The 22,646-nt window shown below is 32.0% G+C and overlaps 2 long non-coding RNA genes across 3 annotated transcripts; both read right to left on the bottom strand.

Annotated features, from left to right (window-relative positions):
• Nucleotides 1–7,679: 7,679 nt before the first annotated feature.
• Nucleotides 7,680–16,678, bottom strand: LOC122218195. The gene is made up of 4 exons (XR_006201935.1): nt 16,638–16,678; nt 15,678–15,749; nt 9,044–9,093; nt 7,680–7,710 (listed from the first exon to the last, which is right to left on the bottom strand). It is a non-coding gene; the product is annotated as an uncharacterized LOC122218195 (long non-coding RNA).
• Nucleotides 16,679–18,293: 1,615 nt separating this feature from the next.
• On the bottom strand, nt 18,294–22,245 carry LOC122218196. 2 transcript variants are annotated; one of them, XR_006201937.1, is made up of 3 exons: nt 22,205–22,245; nt 21,245–21,316; nt 18,294–18,447 (listed from the first exon to the last, which is right to left on the bottom strand). It is a non-coding gene; the product is annotated as an uncharacterized LOC122218196 (long non-coding RNA). The 2 variants fall into 2 exon arrangements; XR_006201936.1 differs by lacking the exon at nt 18,294–18,447 and adding an exon at nt 20,462–20,509.
• Nucleotides 22,246–22,646: the final 401 nt, after the last annotated feature.

The raw sequence follows: 22,646 nt of genomic DNA, 5'->3' as shown, positions 1-22,646 counted from the left end.
TCAGGCTCACTTCTTCAATCTCATCTATGCATACATGTTTCTTCACTATTGTGGCACCGCGGTCACTGCCTCAGGCTAGTCGTTTCCCTGTTGGGTCCCCAGAAAGCTGGCATATCCACAAGACACATACAAGGAGATACGCCCTTCGAGCTCCCTCTCCTCCATTCCAATGTTCATGAGCTTCCTGCATATGTTTTCAGAATTCCAAGTGAAAAAGCTAGGACAGGATGATCTGATCTCTGTCACCAACACTGTTTCCCTTCTTCTCATAAATCATTTTGGTCAGAAAGAGTAGTTTTTCCCCTGTTCTTCTCATACCCAATACCTTCTTATCCTATCTAATACCTTCTCTAAATACACTATATTTTTCCATCTATTTTTGTGCCACCATAGCTGATGGAATTCACTGTAATGATGAAGAGCACAGAATTTTGATCCAGATTTCCTAGTTTTGATTTCTAACTGCATCAATTATTATATATATGATCTAGGTCCAAGTCACTTAACTGTGCCTCAGTTTTCTTGTCTATAAATTACAGATGATTATAGTACCTATGTCATAGGGATATGACAAGATAAAATGAGTTAATATAAATAAATGGCATAGAATGATGCCTTGCACATATGTACTAAATATATTTTAGCATTTACTTTTGGCATAAATTATATAAGTTTGATTAAAAGAGCATTTAAATCTTTTCCTCCCCTTTAAAGGACTCTTCAGTGCACTTGGCTTCCTCCTGTACTTCCAATGTGACTAGAAGTTCAACCCTTGGACATCACAAACACATCCACATATATTATTAAAATTTTTTCAAATCCAGGAAAAACATTAGGCATATCTTGCTTAGTTGCATATATTTAAACTTAGCAGAAAAGTTGTGTTAGTTCCTAACCCCAATTATATGCCTTTTTTTAATGTTTTCTGGTTTTTGACTCAAAAAACCATATTTAGACACGAGTGTTAGGCTTTTGATTTAACAAAGAGACTGGTGCTAGCCTAGTTTTACTCTCTAATTGTCTAGAACTTTGGCCTTAAATACCACAATAAGAATCTTTTTCTTTTAACTTTTGTCTTATCTCCTCCTTCTCCTCAGCCTCCTTGTTTCCTCTCCTTCTCTCATCTTTCTAATTTCTAATTTGATATATTAGATATATCAAATCTAAGATCTTTATCCAAAGCAAAGTCATCCTTATCACATCCCAGGGCCATACATTGTAGCTTGAATTACTCTACCTGAGACTGGGACTCAAATGGATTCCTTTTCTGAAAGCAGTTCAGTCTCTTAGCACATGTAGGTTCTATAGGTGACCTAAACAGATTCCCATGTTTTTCTTTTTCCCTCTACTGGCTGCCTTGTGTCTTTCTCTTACTTTTTAAATCTGCCTAGGAGTTAAATTCCTGGCCTCATGATAACTTTCAATAGTCTATATCTTTGTAATTAGTCTAGGGGCTCACATAAATGATGCCTGGTGATTTTGAAAAAAATTGTGGACAAATCTGTAAATTCTGAGAATGTATTTCACCATGGGTCAGTTCCACTTAAGTAGTCAAATTGGAGTTTCACTTTCTACCTTCACTGCCCCTCTGGTTATCAAAAACAATTTTTTTGGCTTATTCTTCAAGTGTACTGGGAATTTTATTTATATGTTGTTAATTTTGTTTTTAAATTTCTAAATTTTTTTAGTTTATTTATTTTGAGAGAGGACATGCATGAGACAGTGGGGGAAGGGCAAAGAGAGAGATGGAGAGAGAGAGAATCTTAAGCAGGCTCCATGCTATCAGCGCAGAGCCTGATGTGGGGCTCAATCCCATGAGCCACAAGATCATGACCTGAGCCAAAACTAAGAGTCAGACACTTAACTGATTGAGCCACCCAGGCATCCCCATGTGTACTAGGGATTTTAAAAGGCCACATCTCCTCACTTGCTAATCAAATGAGTACCAGCAAATATTTGAAAAGAGTCTTCTCAAAACTGTCTGCTGTAAAAATTGGTTTTTAATATATATTTAACATAAATTTAAATACCAAACTTGTTGATTTTGTTATCGTCTTATTTTTCCCCCTTTTTTCTTCTCTTTGCTACCTCCTATCCATTTATCCAACCAATACTCCACCAAATAACTCATATAAACTATCTAGCATTAAACCTTTATAAGTATTTTAAGTATTCTAATTATATAGACAATACATAGGGTTTTTATCTTATGTCTTTTAAGTTGAGTCATTTTCACAATCTTTTTGCTATTCTCAGTGTATAATACTTTATGCAAATACTTCCAAGTCTACTGGTCTATGTGCAATTAATTATTTTTAACGACTGAGTAATACTTAAAAGTGAAGATATACCACAATTTACTCAGTTATTCTTTATATAATAGTCATTTACTTTATTTCCACTTTTTCCATCCACTAAAAATTCTTGCAATTAAACTTTTGATACATATGTAACTATAAAATGTCTTATTTCTGTGGAGTACTATCCTGGGGCAGGATTGTGTTTGAAAGAAAATTTATTTTAATTTAAAATTTATTTTTCTTAATTTTAATAAATAATTTTTATTTTGTGTTGCTTATTTGCTTTTCTTAAAAACAATTCACATTTTTACAAGGAATTTATGAGAGTGTCATTTTCTAGTAATCTCCAAAAACAGTGACACCTACAGGCACCTGGATGGCTCAGTTGGTTGAGCATCCAACTCTTGGTTTCCACTTGGGTCATGATCTAGATTTGTAGAATTGAGTCCCATGTCAATCCTTACATCAGGCTCTGTGCTGAGCATGGAGCCTGCTTAAGATTCTCTCTCTCTCTCTCTCTCTCTCTCTCTGTCTCCCTCTCTCTCTCTGCCCCTCTTCCTTGCTCACGCACTCTCTCTCAAAAACAAAAACAAAAAAAATGAAAAACTACCCCCCCACCAAAAAATACCAGTAACACTTATATATATATATATATTTTTTTTTAAGCTTGACATATAAATTGTAATAATTTGATACATGTAAAATATAAACAAATATAATAATAAGTCAATGTTTATTATCTTTATTTGCACTTTTCTGAATACTACTGTGTTTAATGATTTGGATATTTTTTGATGAACTTCTGATGCATATTACTTGACAATTATGTTCTGTTACATTTTGTCTTTCTCTTTTCAATGTATAAGGATACTTTACTTATTATCTACAATACAAATATATTTTCCATAGCCATACATTTGTTATTAATATTTATGTAAACTTGTATTAGTATGTTTCGTTTTGTTGTTTGGTGTCTTTTTCAATTGCTGTGACTATTTTTTGCCTCTCTGTTACAGTTTAATTAAAAAAAAAATTTTTAACATTTATTTATTTTTTGAGAGACAGAGACAGAGCATGATCAGGGCAGGGGCAGAGAGAGAGGGAGTCACTGAATCCGAAGCAGCCTCCAGGCTCTGAGCTGTCAGCACAGAGCCCTACATGGGGCTTGAACTCACAAACCACAAGATAAGGACCTGAGCTGAAGTTTGATGTTCAACCGACTGAGCCACCCAAGCACCCCTGGAGTTTAATTTTAAAGTTGTGATGGCTTTGCAGTAGTAGAATTCCATCTACCAGAAGAATAAGGTAGATTATATCCCCCAGTGGATGTACTGGAATATTCCCACATTTTGTGTTGTATTTGCTAAGAATCACAGAGAGAGGATTCAGCCAAACTATTCAACTCATTTTTATGGGTTGGTGAAACTACTTAATATTATTTTTAAATATTGTTAAAATGTCAATTGGGAATAGACAAGAGGGAAACCTCTTTAAACTGTTTTCCAGGCAACTGCCCCAAAAAACTAGTGGAGAAAACAAATTACTTGCTCTTTTTTACCTAAAACTCAAGACTTAATGTGCCTGTGAGCTCAAATTGTCATGTGATTCAGAAGAATGTGTTCTTGTTGGGAAAGAAAGGAGATGATTTCTGGTGAGAGTCTTCTCAGAATCCCTTCTTTACTCTGTTTTAAGCCATTTTGTTGTTCTTAAAGGGAAAAACTGCTCTGTGATTGATTATGGTTAATTAACATTCTCATGTGATAGTTCTATTCTATTAATTTATACTGCTATTAATATATGACATAAGTACATTTATGGAACACTGCCTAAAACTTTGATCAATTTTTTATAAGTTAATGTGCAATTTCATATATTTCCTTTAAATTTGGAAACTGGAAAATCAGGTCTATTTTACAGAGAGAAGAATGTTTTATCCAAGGTCACATAATGAGTTAATTTTTCTTTGTCAATTGGTCTTACATAGTAGCTAGAATGAACAAGAGTTTAGGTTGTCACTGTTTCTTTCAGTGATGGAAATACCATTTTGTAAACAAAATACAATTCAGTGAGTCATTAGTGCCTCCAAAACTGAATAACTCCATTATAATGAATCCATTTTGTGAAGAAAAATGACTGACACCATCCAAAACCTCTGAATTTGTATGCATTGAAATTACTGTTCTAGATATTGTAGAGAAGGGATGAGAGGAATTAATCATTTTTATTAATATGATATTCAAAAAAGTGCCCTTTTTCCTCATTTTCAGGACTAACATATCATATCTGACACATTTATTTTTGTCCTTCACAGTGAGTTACATTTCATCTTTTGGGTTATTGGCACCAGAAAAAAAGAGATAGTCTTGCTGAGGGCCATTAAGTGTTTCATATATCACTTTTTAGCTGTGACTCAGCATCTCCATTGCTTAAGTTCAATTTCTGAGCTGTTCACAATTATTCATACACTGGTAGCACAGTTAAGAGAGGTCAACCAACATTTATTCTCCTACTGTAGAAGATTACCAGGAAAGATCATTCTTTTCATGAATCAACATAGAATGTTTCCTAAACATTTTAAATGTGATAAACACATCTCACATCATAAATATAAAATACAGTAGTATACTTGTGACCTTGACCAAGTCACAATCTCCCTTGATTCATTTTATTTATGTATAGAAGTGTACATAGTACTAACTATACATACATACTGATTGGACTGTGGATGTCTTAGAAAAACTTTCTTTTAGGAACTGTTATATTTCTCTGTACCCCTAAAATTAGTATGAAAATCAGAATTTGACTTTTACTGCCTTTTTTTTAAGAGAAAGAGAGCATGAAGAGGGGAGAGGGGCAGAGGGAGAGAATCTTAAGCAGGCTCCATGCTCAGCATGGAGCCCAATGCAGGGTTTTACCCCATGCCCCTGGGATCGTGACCTGAGCTGTACCTGGGAGTCTGATGCTCAACCAACCGAGCTACCCAGGTGCCCTTACTATTACTACTATTACCAACTAATACTGATTTAAAGACAGATCAGAAAATAGAGGAATACAAAGTTCTATTTTCTGATTTGTTTCATTTGTTCCCAGTAATAGCACCCTTTCCCCTGTATTCTTTTGGCAATGTATTCTATTGCCAATGGTATTCTATTATAAGAGCTGAACTACAGTTTACAGTCTTTGTAAAAAATCAAAAAACAAAAACACAAAAACAAGTCAGTTGTTTGGACTTTTAATACAATTGTCGTGGGGAACAGTATACTTGTTTGTGTTTCTGAGCATGCAAACAAAATATTCTGTAGGTTCTAATGATTTTCAAATTATGTTTTCAAATTTGTGATGTTAAATCTATGATATAAAAAGTCAGACATTAATTTCCAAAAGGACAGAATCTGAAGGAAAATTGAAAATAGAAGCTTACATTTATGATTAAAGTCTGCCATCCAACATGTTATATACTATAACTGATTTGAAGACTTATGCATGAAACCCCTTATAATTAGAAATGAAAAGAAACTTCTTTAATCTGGCAAATTAATATGTAAATAATTAAAGCAAATGTGTTTACCAGTGAAACATTAAAAACCTTCTCTTTACATTAAAAATAAAGTGAATATTACTACTATCACACCAACAGTCTGTTTGGAAAGATAAGATTATTTTATAAATTATAATCATTATGATAAAATAAGTGTATATTATTTTCAAATAATATATTGCATACACAAGAAATTCAAAAGACTTAGAATTAACAAGAGAAATCAACAACTTTGTTAGATAAAAATAAAACATTAATATTAATAATTATATATCTATTTGTACTCAGAAAATAAATTACAAGAATATACTCTTTACATAAGCAATGCAAAATAACTTTTCAGAATAAATATGATAATATACTTATAGGACCTCTATGGAGAAATTTAAACATTGTTTTAAAGAAACAGTATAAGAACCTTAATATTGAGAAAACTATATGATATCCGTTGATGTTCAGAAGACCATATTTAAAGGTGCCGTTTCTCTATTATCACAAAAATAACATTTCTCCCCATATTAACTTATAAGCCTGATGAAATTAAAACAATATCAATAATTTTGGGGTGGATTTGATACAATTCAAAGCCTAATCATAACCAAGGTTGTCCTGAAGAAGAATAAAGACAAAACTAAGGGAATTGTTCTATCAGATTTCAAATATTTTGTAATCATATTTATTAAGACTGTGTAGAAAGATTCAGGATAGACAAGTTGATCTGCAAAAGAATGCAGAGGTTCCAGAAATAGTCTCAGAAATACATGAATACATGGGACTGCAGTATGATGCACCTGATTATGAAATGAGAGGTGGTAGATCACTTGGAAAGAAAATCAGAACTCTATGTAACCATGCTCAGAAAATTTGTTTGATGATTAAATTAAAACTTAAGTGAAAATTACAGTGTATAAGTGAAAAATTACAGTGTATAAAATTTTAATGTGAAAATAGAGAAGAATGTCTTTAGGATCTAGAGTCATATTTTACTATGTAACAAACCAAAGAAAAACTTAGTGGTTTCAACCAAGAGTGATGTGTTTGTTTAATGATTTTCCTGGTCAGAAATTTGGACTGGGCACAAATGGTTTTTTCTTCTCATTTTAGTTAAACTCAGTGCATCTGCAGTCAGCTACTGGTCAGCTAAGTGGCTCTACTTTTGGAAGCTGGTTGGAAATATTAACTGGGTCAAGGAGGGGATGACTAAGCTACATGTCTCTCAACATCCAGCATTTATGCTGAGAATGTTCATACGGCAGAAAGGCAGGATCCCAAGAAAATGACTGGGTGAACTCAAAGCCTCTTAAGGCCCTAATATGGAACTCACATAGTATCACTTTCAAAGTAACAAACTAATTTAAGATAGCACAGATTTGAGAAGTGGGAATATACATTGAACTTTTTGTTGGGAGCAATTACAAAGTTACACATATTGCAAGTGCATGGATACGAGAGGAAGAACAATTGTAATTGTTTTTGCAAATAATCTACCACAATCTAAATTCAAGTTAGAGAAAGGTATTGTAAACAGGGCATAAATGTTCAAGCCATGACAAAATATAATAAAATTAATCCAAATGAATAAATTAGTAATAAAATACATTTTGAAGTAAATATAATAGACATTTATAAACCCATACATCTGAAAAATAATCGATATCAGAATTATATAATTTGCTTGACATCACTAATCATCAGGGGAATGCAAATCAAAACCACAATAAGATATCACCTCACATCAGTGAGAAACGGCTACTATCAAAAAGACATAAAATATATAGGTGTTGGTAGGGATGGGGAGAAAAAGGAAGCCATCACTCACCATTGGTGGAAATGTAAATTGGCACAACCACTGTGGAAAACAGTATGGAGTATCTTCAAAAAAAAAAAATTAAAAAAAAATACTGTATCAGTAATTCCACCATTGGGCATTTACCCAGAGGATATGAAACACTAATTCAAAAAGATTTATGCACCCCTATGTTTATTGAAGCATTATTCATAATAGCCAAGATGTGAAAGCAACCCAAGTGTCCATTGATAGATGACTGGATAAAGAGGCAGTATATATATATATATATATATATATATATATATATATATATGTATATCTTCTTCACCTATTTCACTCATCTCCCAACCCACCACCCCTGTGGCAACCATCAGTTTGTTCTTTGTATTTATGACTGTTTTGTTTTTTAGATTCCACATCTAAGTGAAATCATATGTATTAAATAATACATATGTATTAAATAGTACATAAGTATTATGTAATATTAAAATTAAGAGGTGCAAACATCCAGTTATAAAATAATTCATGGAGAGGGAAAGTACAACATAACCAATACAGCCAACAATATTGTAATAGTGTTGGATGGTGACAGATGGCAACTACACTTATCATGGTGAGCATTAAAGAATGGAATAGAATGGTTGACTCACTATACCGTACACCTGAGACTAATATAACACTGCATATCAACTATAGTTTGATAATAAATTTCATTAAGAATATAATGAAAAATAATAAAGAATTTATAAGCAAAAGATACAAACCTAATAAAAACAGGCTAAAGACTCCAGTCAGCATTTAACAGTAAAGAAAACATAAATGGCAAGTCAATCTATAAAAGGATTCTTCACATAGTAATTATCAGGTAAATACAAAGTATTAGCATAGTGTGATACCATTTTATTCCATCTAGATACTTAAACATTAGTAAATTAGATCTTAGTAAGTGTCAAGGAGAATATGAGCTGTGTTATACAGTGTTACTACACACATATTTGGTGTGAAATATCCCTCTGCAAGGCAGAATAAAACATCCCTTTCCTGTTGTAATAGGTATGGTCAGGTGACTTGCTTTGGCCTATGAAATATGAGTGAAATTTAAGATTGGGACAACTCTATCCATTAGATTCCCAGAGTGATATTATCATGGAGTAGAGCCACAACCATACCACAATGGATATATAATGTGAATAAGGAAGAGATCTTTTTTGTTGTAAACTCCTGAGATTTGGGTATGGTTTGTTATGACACCATGTCCACTGATGTCCGTGCCCTTGTGTAATTCCCTTCCAGATTACTCAGGGCTTGGCTCAATGATTTCGACTGACAGGAAATCAGCAAGCATAATGCAAATAAGCTTGTTAAGTCTAGCTCTTAGAACACTGCCACCTTTTGAACTAATGTAATCTATCTTACTTGAGGATGTGATCCCATGTGAAGACAACCTGGGGAGAAAAGTCAGCCATCTTATCCATTCCAGAAATTTGAGCAGGAACAAAATATGTAAACATAACATAATGTTAATGCAATAGCAAATGATAAAAATAATTGACCTTTTAGAGGTCAATATAGAAAAACATTTCAAAATTAATTTTATCTGTTCTTGGTACCAATATTAAATATTGATAATTTTAACTACTTATATATGCAAACATTGTACACATTTAAGTATTACTCTTAGAAACTAAATGCTACAAAATGTCATCAATGTCATCAAGGAAAATTAAAGAACACAAATTAAATGGAACGGTATGAAGTCTTTATGTATTAGAAGGCTCAATATTAAGATGGAAATTCTCCCAATTGATCAGTAAATTCAATGTAATTACACTCCAATGCTAATAGGCTTTTATTTTTTAAGATGAAAAGCTAATGTTACAATGTATATGTAAAGGCAAAGTATCTAGAATAGTAAAAACAAAATGAAAAATAAAAATAAACTGGAAGGAATGATACCCCTCTTTTTGGCACTTAGAGAAAGCCTATTGTAATCAAATCATTATAGTATTAGTGAGAGGATAGATTCATAGACCAAATAAATAGATTATAAAATTCAGAAATAGACTCACTTTTAGGTAGTCAGGGTATTTTTGATAAAGATGTCAAAGTATATTGTTTAATGAAAGAAAACTTGAATGTGATTATTTTTATTAGAGTTCTACAACTAGAGTTGTAGAAAGTTAAAAAGAAGGTTAGAATTCTTGGTTGATAAAAACTAGGTTTTAAATTTGAAAAAAATTTTACTTTAAAACACAAATAGCTATTAATAGCTATTATTAAGTTCAACATCTCCTACAGTCTTCTAAAAACTTGCATTCAGAGACTACACCTTCTAGACTCCCGGAAATCATTCCCCCAACTGTTGGAAGTGCTAGCTGCTGCCAGGACCCAGCTGAGTGCCTCTCTAAGAAATGCCCTGGGCTAAACAATCTTCACCAATGACTGGTTGTTGATGTCTAACCTAGTAGGCTCAGTGCAGAACAACTCTGTGGGGTCATGCCAATTCCAGAACCCCCCAGCTACTTTCTAACCCTCGCTCACTGGTGTTAATCCCAAGGATTGCCCCAGCAAACCCCACTGCATGCAAACCTCTAACTCCAAGTTAGACCCCCAGCGATACACATCTACAACAAATTTTATTCTAGGATACAAACTCCAAATCTCAATCCTTGTGTTTTAGAGTCACGAATTTTTTAAGCTTTTAAACTGTGAGTCAAAGACAAATTATATCTCTCCTACTCACTGTGTAAGCTTTTTGCTTTTAGACACGATGGCTTAATATTTCCTACCATTTGTTCTGAGTTACTCATGTGACTACTTAATATCACAGTTCAGTGTTTCTAGGCACACAGCCAGATTACAAGTCCAGCTATAGATTTTTAACATTATACTCCCCCAAGCCAAGTAAGCTTAAATGACTATTTAATTGAATTAATTAGGAAATTATCACTTAGTTTAAGTAACCTAATTGTTCTCAGCATTGGCAAGAATCCCAACATTTACAAACTGAATTAAATGTGATACCAAGACTAAGGCAATGTAAATTCAACTGAAAATGTTGAAGCATAAATTAAGTGTTGTTAAAAGAATTATAAAGCTGCATGCATAGATAGATAGTAGATGAAGATATATTGTATATGAACTTTAAGTACAGCACAAAACTAGAATTGTAACTAAAATGTACATTTATCTATTGCATCTGTTATTCTTCAGAAGGTATAATTTATTTCTACAAAATCAACATCTATAATGAAGAGTGGAGTTCTTTATCTTTTCTTTTAAGAGTCATGTATATTAAATGTCATTCAACATGTGTAATATTTAAAAATATAAAATGCTTTATGAGCAGATGTGATTTTAATTTACAAAAAGGTTATTGCTCTATAGATAAATTCTATTTATTATTTTATAAAAAACACTTGCCTTTAAAAACCTACTCATTTAATTGCTTGTAACACCAATTTAAAATCTTTAATAGCTGCGCAACACTACTTTGATTTACTTAACTATAGCTAATTTTATATATCCAGTATTAAGTATAGGTTACCACCAACATAGTATTAAGTATTTAGTATTTAGTATTAAGTATTAAGTATTTATATATCCAGTATTAAGTATAGGTTACCACCACCTGCAACATAATTATGAGAGAAATATCTTCATGCAAGTTTCTTCCTTTGCCTGTATGAGAGTTATACTGAGATATAATCACAAATAGGATAATAATGTACCGATTTATGGAATTTTAACAAATTTAATTTTATTAGCTGCTGACTCCAATTTTTAAAATGGCTGTGCTATTTTACACTCCACCAACCATGCATGCCATTTTCATTTCTCTATATTGCTATCATCCCTTCAAATTTTCCAAGTTTTTAACATTTTATTCTTCATCTAGAGATGAATGTGTGTGTGTGTGTAATACGATATAATGTTATATATTTTAGCATAAACTATTTTAGCATATATGTATACATGTATCCTGTTTCCTAATAACTGGGGAGACTGAATATATCTTCATAGTAAATAGCACTTCCTACTTGCTTTTCATTTAAGATGTAGCCTAATTCCCTCTATTTATGAAAACTTTGTAAAAGTAATTGTTAAAATTTGTATACAATCCCACTTTAAGAGCCATAATTACCTAATTAGTATTCTCTGATTTCATAGGATTTTAAATTTATTTTCTGTTATGAGGAATGCTGTGATGAGTATCTTGATATGAACTTCTTTTCTATTACTAATTATATCCTTTAGAGAGAAGAGTTGTGTAATTTTGCTTACCTTTCACATTTTGAAGAGTTTATGCATATTACACACATTCATGTTACATTACTTTATGGTTATGTCCCCATTGTTAGGACTGTTTGTCTCATGGCATTTGTTAATTTTTCAGAGTTGCTAAGTTACATTTGGAGAAGGCAAGAATTGTAACTTTTGTGAGGGTCATAACTTTTAATAAGTTTTCTGGGACTATTTTTCTCATTTGTGATTACCCAAGAAGAATGTACTCCCCAATATGTTCAAAACGTTCCCTCAGAAATATTTTTTAGGGGCAGCTGGGTGGCTCAGTTAAAGCGGCTCACTTCGGCTCAGGTCATGATCTCATGGTTCGTGGGTTCAAGCCCCGGTTGGGCTCTCTGTACTGACAGCTCAGAGCCTGGAGCCTGCTTTGGATTCTGTTTCTCCCTCTCTCTCTCTCTCTCACTCTCTCTCACTCTCTTTGTCCCTCTCCCACTAGCATTCTGTCTCTGTCTCTCTCAAAAATAAATAAATATTTTAAAAAATTAAATGTATTTATTTATTTATTTATTATAAATAAATTATTTATTTATATACACATATAAATAAATAAATATACATAGACATATATATATACATATATATGTACATATACATATACATATGTGTATATATATATGTATATGTGTGTGTGTGTGTGTGTGTGTGTGTGTGTGTATATATATATATAGGACAAATATCCTATCTGTCCACGACATAAAATAAATTTTAATTGAAAAAATATTGTCTATTTCATTTTCCATATTCTTTAAAGAAGAAAAATTCTTGCTTACCGGTGGAGAAACTACTTCATTAGACCTAATGAATTACTAACGAAGGGTTGGGGTCTTTTCCACTGAGGCCTACGGGAGATGCCATCTGAGCAGCTCTGAAGTTAAGAGAACTGGTAAAGGCAGAAAGTTGTTCGGCAAAGAAGTAATATGGCAGCATAAAGTGAATCTCCTGTGTAATCCTAAAACTCAAAAAATTAAGTCATTTTGAATATCTTCTGACAATATCACGGTTTTTTGTTTGTTTTTGGGGTGTGTGCGTGTGTGAAAACTTGAGACCTGACCTATGCGCTGCTGGGTTCATTAAGATACGTTTGTGAGGCAGAACTTAAAATATTAGGACAAAAAACAATTCTTTAATTTTATACACTCATTGGGTGATGCTGAAGAATTATTATTGTTATTATTATTGTTGTTGTTATTATTATTATTTTGGGTGGGATATACCTATTTACACATTCACTTAATTTGCCTTTGATGTTTTGCTTTTATTTTTAAAATCCAGTCTTGTTTGTTCACTCCTATCTCATCTGTTAAAGTTAGATAAATGACATAGCCCCACACCAAAAGATAGTCTGAAAAGCCAGAGAAACCTCTCCCCTGACCTATAATGCTAAATTTTCTATGTAATAGTAAAATCCATTTTATGAAATTTCTGATAAAAAAATGTTCAGAATAAAGAATCCTTAAGGTTGTTTCGAAATAAAGGAAGATACAAAGGAAAAAGGAGAGGGAGTATAAATCCAATTCAGAAAAAAAAATGCTATTTGTATTCTCATGAGATAACAATTTTGTAGTAATTTAATTTTGACTTGAAGAATTAAGATATTTATTCAAAAACTCTTCTAACATAAAAAGAACTAGAGGAAAGATGTTTTGTACTCTAAGTGCTATTGCATACGATATTTCACACAACAGTCATATTTGAAGAAGCTGCTCATAAAATCCTTATTTTACAAATACGGAAATAGAACATGAGAGATCTTTGCCAACCAACCCAGTACTAAAGGGGAGACTCCCCCAATGTTTCTGACTGCACATTGAACACTAATATCTATGTTTTGGAATTAATTATGGAAAACTCTTTAGGAACCGAAGTAACTTTATATTATGAATGTTCTATAACTTCTGAATATAAGAGAAAGATGTTAACTATATCTAAAATCAAAGCAAGTACATTTTCTATTCAGCATCCTAATAATTAAATGTTGCTTTTCTCCACTCTGAAATGGTGACATTATTTGTCAATAAAATTTGTATCTACAGTTTCTGTCCCCCCACAAAAAAATCTGTGAAAACCATCACTTTTGTTCTTATATTTGACTGAGATTAAGACGTTAGAAAAAAAGTTTACTTTCTATATGACTAGATCAAGAGTAAGACCAAGTAATGATGTTTTAAGGACATAGAATTAATTCTTTTTCAATGTATAAAAGTTATGAATTTGTTGAAGTATCACAGATAGATTTGTAACTTAGGAACTAGGTCAAGAATTATTTTTTGACATATCTTCTTTAAATAAATTGAATATTTTATGCCCAACATAAGTTAATTTTTCAACTGAGTAGAACTCTTATAAACTTGATGTAAATAAATATCCACGTGTGGTAATTTACAATAGGAGAAAACTCTTACGAGGTTTTTATTTTTTCTTTTGCTCAGCTACCATGGATTGAGATTTCTCTGAAATTAGGCTCCAAACTGCTTTCCTATGGTCTGTTTTAAGCATCAGCCATAGCATTCAAGCTAAATGAAGTTTATATTCCTGATGAGACATTTTAAACAATTTTGTCTGCTAATATTAGTCTTATGACAAATATTTTTTCACATTGCTAGATTTATTTCTATTGTTTAAATTGTAATTTCTAAAGACAAAATAACTCTATTGCCTGGTATTCTCAGTATGCTTGACGGTTTTGGAAACTTACTTTTTCAATAGGCAAGGGATTTTTTTCTAATGCTACTCAGAATTTTTTTAGTACATAATTTTTAATGTTTATTTATCTTGAGAGAAAGAGAGCAGGGTAAGGGCAGAGAGAGAAGGAAAGAGAGAATCCCAAGCAGGCTCCATGCTGACAGTGCAGAGGCTGACAAGGGGCTCAATCTGATGAACCATGAGATCATGACCTGAGCTGAAATCCAGAGTCGGACATTTAACTGACTGAGCCACCCAGGAATCCCAGGTTATTTTTTTAATTGTAATGGTATTTCTTATGAATGTGTTATCTGGTTGTCAATTCCACCTAGAATAAACAGGAAAGAGTTTGCTGTTTTAAAACACTGAAAACTTCAAGAAAATAAAATCCTTGACCTAAGCACTGCTTTGGTTTCTATCAAATATGACTATAGAAAAAAGATTTTTTTGAAATGAAAAACAAGAAAGTCATCTAAAAAGAAAGCTTATCGAGGCGCCTGGGCAGCTCTGCCCCCTCCCCCATTCACACTCTGTCCCTCTCTCTCTCAAAAATAAACAAACATTTAAAAATTAAAAAAAAAACAAAAAGAAAAATAAAGCTTATGTATCTTGATTATATAGCATTCTTACTTGTATTGTGCTAACAGCAACAACAAAAAGAAGATAGAAAATTCTGTTATTTATCATATAAAACTCCTGAATGTGTATGAAGGAACCTGAGTAAATAACACTTTGCATTCTGTGTCACAGTAGTTTATGCAGTTAATAAATCAATGAAAAATTCAATGAATGAAACACAGTGCTAACCCCTTAGATAAATATTATCAGTTATAATATTCACGCTAACTCATTGGTCTAGGCATTATTATCAGTTTACACAAATGGGGTTCAAGAAACTTAAGTGACGTGTCCAAATAATGTAGCTAGAACGTGACAATAAAGGTATAAAAGTTACAAACTTGAGTGGTCCAACTACAAGTACTGCGATATCTCTACTACACCATGTTAGCCCTCAGATAGTCTCATCCAAGTGATGTAACGATTAGTTTATATCTACACTCACCCCTGCAATGGTTGGTTAGTAAAGCCAGAAGACAAAGGATCTTCAGTACAGTCAGTGATGATAAAAGAGAAGCTGAAATTAAAGGATCAGATGACGCTAAAGTTTCTATTTAAGGAATATATGCATAATAAATAAATAAATAAATACATACATACATACATACATACATATATAAATTTCAGACAGCATTCAAGGTTTGAAATGAAAATACAAAAGAAACTGAATCTCAAGTAGCATAAGACAATGTATACAAAGAAGGTATTTAGAAAAGAGGAATAGAATGTAAACCTGTAAGAATATGTGTATTTATTATTTTCTCCATATAGTTCCTTTTTTCCTATCCTTTTATATTATCTGACTGTGACCATGATGAGTATACTCCACTGATCATTAGAAATACATAATAGGATTCAGTCAGGACTAGTCCTTCTTGTACACTGAAAAGAACAGTCTCAATATTGACTTTTTGTATAGAAACTATTAACTATGACGAATCAAGAGCAGGGGATGGAATATTTTTGGAATATTTGTAGTGCTTAAATAAGAATATTTAAGGATATGTTTTTATTTTATTTTTATTTTTTAATACAGATACTACACTTGTCTGTATTATTTTGTGAGGCAGCATCATCCATACACACTTTCCTTGTTTTAAAATACTTTCACTAACTTAAACATTATTGATGTGCTCTCAAATTTAGTTAAATGATAACACTTGTTAGTTCATGAGTGGTATGTATTTTATTTCAAGTAGATTACTTTCCTTAATAATTTGAGAATAGTTTTCTGAACAGATATTTTCTGATTACCTGTTTATACTCTCTTCTCCGTATTCAGTATATCTTTTTAAGGAAAAAAAAAAGCATTGCTGTATAAATGCAATCATTTCCCTTTAAAATTTGATGAAAATGAGCTGACTCCATTTAGAGAAAGTCACTGAATATTGTGCAATATTCTTACCTGCACTTTTTAATGCTTTTCTATTTCCATTTGAATATATACCCAAAGCTGTCATCTGAAAGAAAAAAAAAAGTAAGAGAAGAAAACTCTAATGCAAAGATATAACCATTCTGTAGATACATTCAAGGATGAATAGATGATATTTTTTCATCTGGACTGATAAAGAGTATAGGAGAAATATGTTCTTTCAAGAAACATTTTCTTCTGGGCCATGTCTGCCCAGAACATTTATGATTCTCCTTTTTCTCTTATAAAGAGAAAAAATTCATGTGATGGAATTTTTTCCATAGTTCCATAATTAGGAAACATATTGTATGGGCATAACCAGTGTTTTTATTTCTGTTTTAGAATTATGAATTTCCTTTTTTCCAAATGGACGTTAACATTGGTTATCCCCCCCCTTTTTTTATAAACATAAAGGTACAAGAGTTAAAGCAAAGAGAATACATACTGATTAATCACTAATTTTGGATAAGTACAGATTTATGATAATCGGAAACAAACTATCTTACTTTCACTTAAGAACATTAATCCATATAAATGTAGACACAGGATTGTCCACAGTAGTTGCCAAACTTAAACTGATATCTGTCTAAAATAGCTATTCATTGGAAATGTTGGGGTCAGGAGTGAACGGTCAAGAAAGAATCCTGGAGGTGTCTTCAGTGCAAAGAGATGGTTTTTTTTATTAAAGCTTGGGGAGAGGACCTGTGGGCAGAAAGAGCTGCACTGGGGTTTATTTTCTGTTATGAGGAATGCTGTGATGAGTATCTTGATATGAACTTCTTTTCTATTACTAATTATATCCTTTAGAGAGAAGAGTTGTGTAATTTTGCTTACCTTTCACATTTTGAAGAGTTTATGCATATTACACACATTCATGTTACATTACTTTATGGTTATGTCCCCATTGTTAGGACTGTTTGTCTCATGGCATTTGTTAATTTTTCAGAGTTGCTAAGTTACATTTGGAGAAGGCAAGAATTGTAACTTTTGTGAGGGTCATAACTTTTAATAAGTTTTCTGGGACTATTTTTCTCATTTGTGATTACCCAAGAAGAATGTACTCCCCAATATGTTCAAAACGTTCCCTCAGAAATATTTTTTAGGGGCAGCTGGGTGGCTCAGTTAAAGCGGCTCACTTCGGCTCAGGTCATGATCTCATGGTTCGTGGGTTCAAGCCCCGGTTGGGCTCTCTGTACTGACAGCTCAGAGCCTGGAGCCTGCTTTGGATTCTGTTTCTCCCTCTCTCTCTCTCTCTCACTCTCTCTCACTCTCTTTGTCCCTCTCCCACTAGCATTCTGTCTCTGTCTCTCTCAAAAATAAATAAATATTTTAAAAAATTAAATGTATTTATTTATTTATTTATTATAAATAAATTATTTATTTATATACACATATAAATAAATAAATATACATAGACATATATATATACATATATATGTACATATACATATACATATGTGTATATATATATGTATATGTGTGTGTGTGTGTGTGTGTGTGTGTGTGTGTATATATATATATAGGACAAATATCCTATCTGTCCACGACATAAAATAAATTTTAATTGAAAAAATATTGTCTATTTCATTTTCCATATTCTTTAAAGAAGAAAAATTCTTGCTTACCGGTGGAGAAACTACTTCATTAGACCTAATGAATTACTAACGAAGGGTTGGGGTCTTTTCCACTGAGGCCTACGGGAGATGCCATCTGAGCAGCTCTGAAGTTAAGAGAACTGGTAAAGGCAGAAAGTTGTTCGGCAAAGAAGTAATATGGCAGCATAAAGTGAATCTCCTGTGTAATCCTAAAACTCAAAAAATTAAGTCATTTTGAATATCTTCTGACAATATCACGGTTTTTTGTTTGTTTTTGGGGTGTGTGCGTGTGTGAAAACTTGAGACCTGACCTATGCGCTGCTGGGTTCATTAAGATACGTTTGTGAGGCAGAACTTAAAATATTAGGACAAAAAACAATTCTTTAATTTTATACACTCATTGGGTGATGCTGAAGAATTATTATTGTTATTATTATTGTTGTTGTTATTATTATTATTTTGGGTGGGATATACCTATTTACACATTCACTTAATTTGCCTTTGATGTTTTGCTTTTATTTTTAAAATCCAGTCTTGTTTGTTCACTCCTATCTCATCTGTTAAAGTTAGATAAATGACATAGCCCCACACCAAAAGATAGTCTGAAAAGCCAGAGAAACCTCTCCCCTGACCTATAATGCTAAATTTTCTATGTAATAGTAAAATCCATTTTATGAAATTTCTGATAAAAAAATGTTCAGAATAAAGAATCCTTAAGGTTGTTTCGAAATAAAGGAAGATACAAAGGAAAAAGGAGAGGGAGTATAAATCCAATTCAGAAAAAAAAAATGCTATTTGTATTCTCATGAGATAACAATTTTGTAGTAATTTAATTTTGACTTGAAGAATTAAGATATTTATTCAAAAACTCTTCTAACATAAAAAGAACTAGAGGAAAGATGTTTTGTACTCTAAGTGCTATTGCATACGATATTTCACACAACAGTCATATTTGAAGAAGCTGCTCATAAAATCCTTATTTTACAAATACGGAAATAGAACATGAGAGATCTTTGCCAACCAACCCAGTACTAAAGGGGAGACTCCCCCAATGTTTCTGACTGCACATTGAACACTAATATCTATGTTTTGGAATTAATTATGGAAAACTCTTTAGGAACCGAAGTAACTTTATATTATGAATGTTCTATAACTTCTGAATATAAGAGAAAGATGTTAACTATATCTAAAATCAAAGCAAGTACATTTTCTATTCAGCATCCTAATAATTAAATGTTGCTTTTCTCCACTCTGAAATGGTGACATTATTTGTCAATAAAATTTGTATCTACAGTTTCTGTCCCCCCACAAAAAAATCTGTGAAAACCATCACTTTTGTTCTTATATTTGACTGAGATTAAGACGTTAGAAAAAAAGTTTACTTTCTATATGACTAGATCAAGAGTAAGACCAAGTAATGATGTTTTAAGGACATAGAATTAATTCTTTTTCAATGTATAAAAGTTATGAATTTGTTGAAGTATCACAGATAGATTTGTAACTTAGGAACTAGGTCAAGAATTATTTTTTGACATATCTTCTTTAAATAAATTGAATATTTTATGCCCAACATAAGTTAATTTTTCAACTGAGTAGAACTCTTATAAACTTGATGTAAATAAATATCCACGTGTGGTAATTTACAATAGGAGAAAACTCTTACGAGGTTTTTATTTTTTCTTTTGCTCAGCTACCATGGATTGAGATTTCTCTGAAATTAGGCTCCAAACTGCTTTCCTATGGTCTGTTTTAAGCATCAGCCATAGCATTCAAGCTAAATGAAGTTTATATTCCTGATGAGACATTTTAAACAATTTTGTCTGCTAATATTAGTCTTATGACAAATATTTTTTCACATTGCTAGATTTATTTCTATTGTTTAAATTGTAATTTCTAAAGACAAAATAACTCTATTGCCTGGTATTCTCAGTATGCTTGACGGTTTTGGAAACTTACTTTTTCAATAGGCAAGGGATTTTTTTCTAATGCTACTCAGAATTTTTTTAGTACATAATTTTTAATGTTTATTTATCTTGAGAGAAAGAGAGCAGGGTAAGGGCAGAGAGAGAAGGAAAGAGAGAATCCCAAGCAGGCTCCATGCTGACAGTGCAGAGGCTGACAAGGGGCTCAATCTGATGAACCATGAGATCATGACCTGAGCTGAAATCCAGAGTCGGACATTTAACTGACTGAGCCACCCAGGAATCCCAGGTTATTTTTTTAATTGTAATGGTATTTCTTATGAATGTGTTATCTGGTTGTCAATTCCACCTAGAATAAACAGGAAAGAGTTTGCTGTTTTAAAACACTGAAAACTTCAAGAAAATAAAATCCTTGACCTAAGCACTGCTTTGGTTTCTATCAAATATGACTATAGAAAAAAGATTTTTTTGAAATGAAAAACAAGAAAGTCATCTAAAAAGAAAGCTTATCGAGGCGCCTGGGCAGCTCTGCCCCCTCCCCCATTCACACTCTGTCCCTCTCTCTCTCAAAAATAAACAAACATTTAAAAATTAAAAAAAAAACAAAAAGAAAAATAAAGCTTATGTATCTTGATTATATAGCATTCTTACTTGTATTGTGCTAACAGCAACAACAAAAAGAAGATAGAAAATTCTGTTATTTATCATATAAAACTCCTGAATGTGTATGAAGGAACCTGAGTAAATAACACTTTGCATTCTGTGTCACAGTAGTTTATGCAGTTAATAAATCAATGAAAAATTCAATGAATGAAACACAGTGCTAACCCCTTAGATAAATATTATCAGTTATAATATTCACGCTAACTCATTGGTCTAGGCATTATTATCAGTTTACACAAATGGGGTTCAAGAAACTTAAGTGACGTGTCCAAATAATGTAGCTAGAACGTGACAATAAAGGTATAAAAGTTACAAACTTGAGTGGTCCAACTACAAGTACTGCGATATCTCTACTACACCATGTTAGCCCTCAGATAGTCTCATCCAAGTGATGTAACGATTAGTTTATATCTACACTCACCCCTGCAATGGTTGGTTAGTAAAGCCAGAAGACAAAGGATCTTCAGTACAGTCAGTGATGATAAAAGAGAAGCTGAAATTAAAGGATCAGATGACGCTAAAGTTTCTATTTAAGGAATATATGCATAATAAATAAATAAATAAATACATACATACATACATACATACATATATAAATTTCAGACAGCATTCAAGGTTTGAAATGAAAATACAAAAGAAACTGAATCTCAAGTAGCATAAGACAATGTATACAAAGAAGGTATTTAGAAAAGAGGAATAGAATGTAAACCTGTAAGAATATGTGTATTTATTATTTTCTCCATATAGTTCCTTTTTTCCTATCCTTTTATATTATCTGACTGTGACCATGATGAGTATACTCCACTGATCATTAGAAATACATAATAGGATTCAGTCAGGACTAGTCCTTCTTGTACACTGAAAAGAACAGTCTCAATATTGACTTTTTGTATAGAAACTATTAACTATGACGAATCAAGAGCAGGGGATGGAATATTTTTGGAATATTTGTAGTGCTTAAATAAGAATATTTAAGGATATGTTTTTATTTTATTTTTATTTTTTAATACAGATACTACACTTGTCTGTATTATTTTGTGAGGCAGCATCATCCATACACACTTTCCTTGTTTTAAAATACTTTCACTAACTTAAACATTATTGATGTGCTCTCAAATTTAGTTAAATGATAACACTTGTTAGTTCATGAGTGGTATGTATTTTATTTCAAGTAGATTACTTTCCTTAATAATTTGAGAATAGTTTTCTGAACAGATATTTTCTGATTACCTGTTTATACTCTCTTCTCCGTATTCAGTATATCTTTTTAAGGAAAAAAAAAAGCATTGCTGTATAAATGCAATCATTTCCCTTTAAAATTTGATGAAAATGAGCTGACTCCATTTAGAGAAAGTCACTGAATATTGTGCAATATTCTTACCTGCACTTTTTAATGCTTTTCTATTTCCATTTGAATATATACCCAAAGCTGTCATCTGAAAGAAAAAAAAAAGTAAGAGAAGAAAACTCTAATGCAAAGATATAACCATTCTGTAGATACATTCAAGGATGAATAGATGATATTTTTTCATCTGGACTGATAAAGAGTATAGGAGAAATATGTTCTTTCAAGAAACATTTTCTTCTGGGCCATGTCTGCCCAGAACATTTATGATTCTCCTTTTTCTCTTATAAAGAGAAAAAATTCATGTGATGGAATTTTTTCCATAGTTCCATAATTAGGAAACATATTGTATGGGCATAACCAGTGTTTTTATTTCTGTTTTAGAATTATGAATTTCCTTTTTTCCAAATGGACGTTAACATTGGTTATCCCCCCCCTTTTTTTATAAACATAAAGGTACAAGAGTTAAAGCAAAGAG

This window comes from Panthera leo, chromosome B1 (genome assembly GCF_018350215.1).
Source record: "Panthera leo isolate Ple1 chromosome B1, P.leo_Ple1_pat1.1, whole genome shotgun sequence".
Lineage (NCBI taxonomy): Eukaryota > Metazoa > Chordata > Mammalia > Carnivora > Felidae > Panthera > Panthera leo.
The sequence above is the reverse complement of the archived record's forward strand: the minus strand, read 5'-3'. Positions and strand labels throughout refer to the sequence as shown.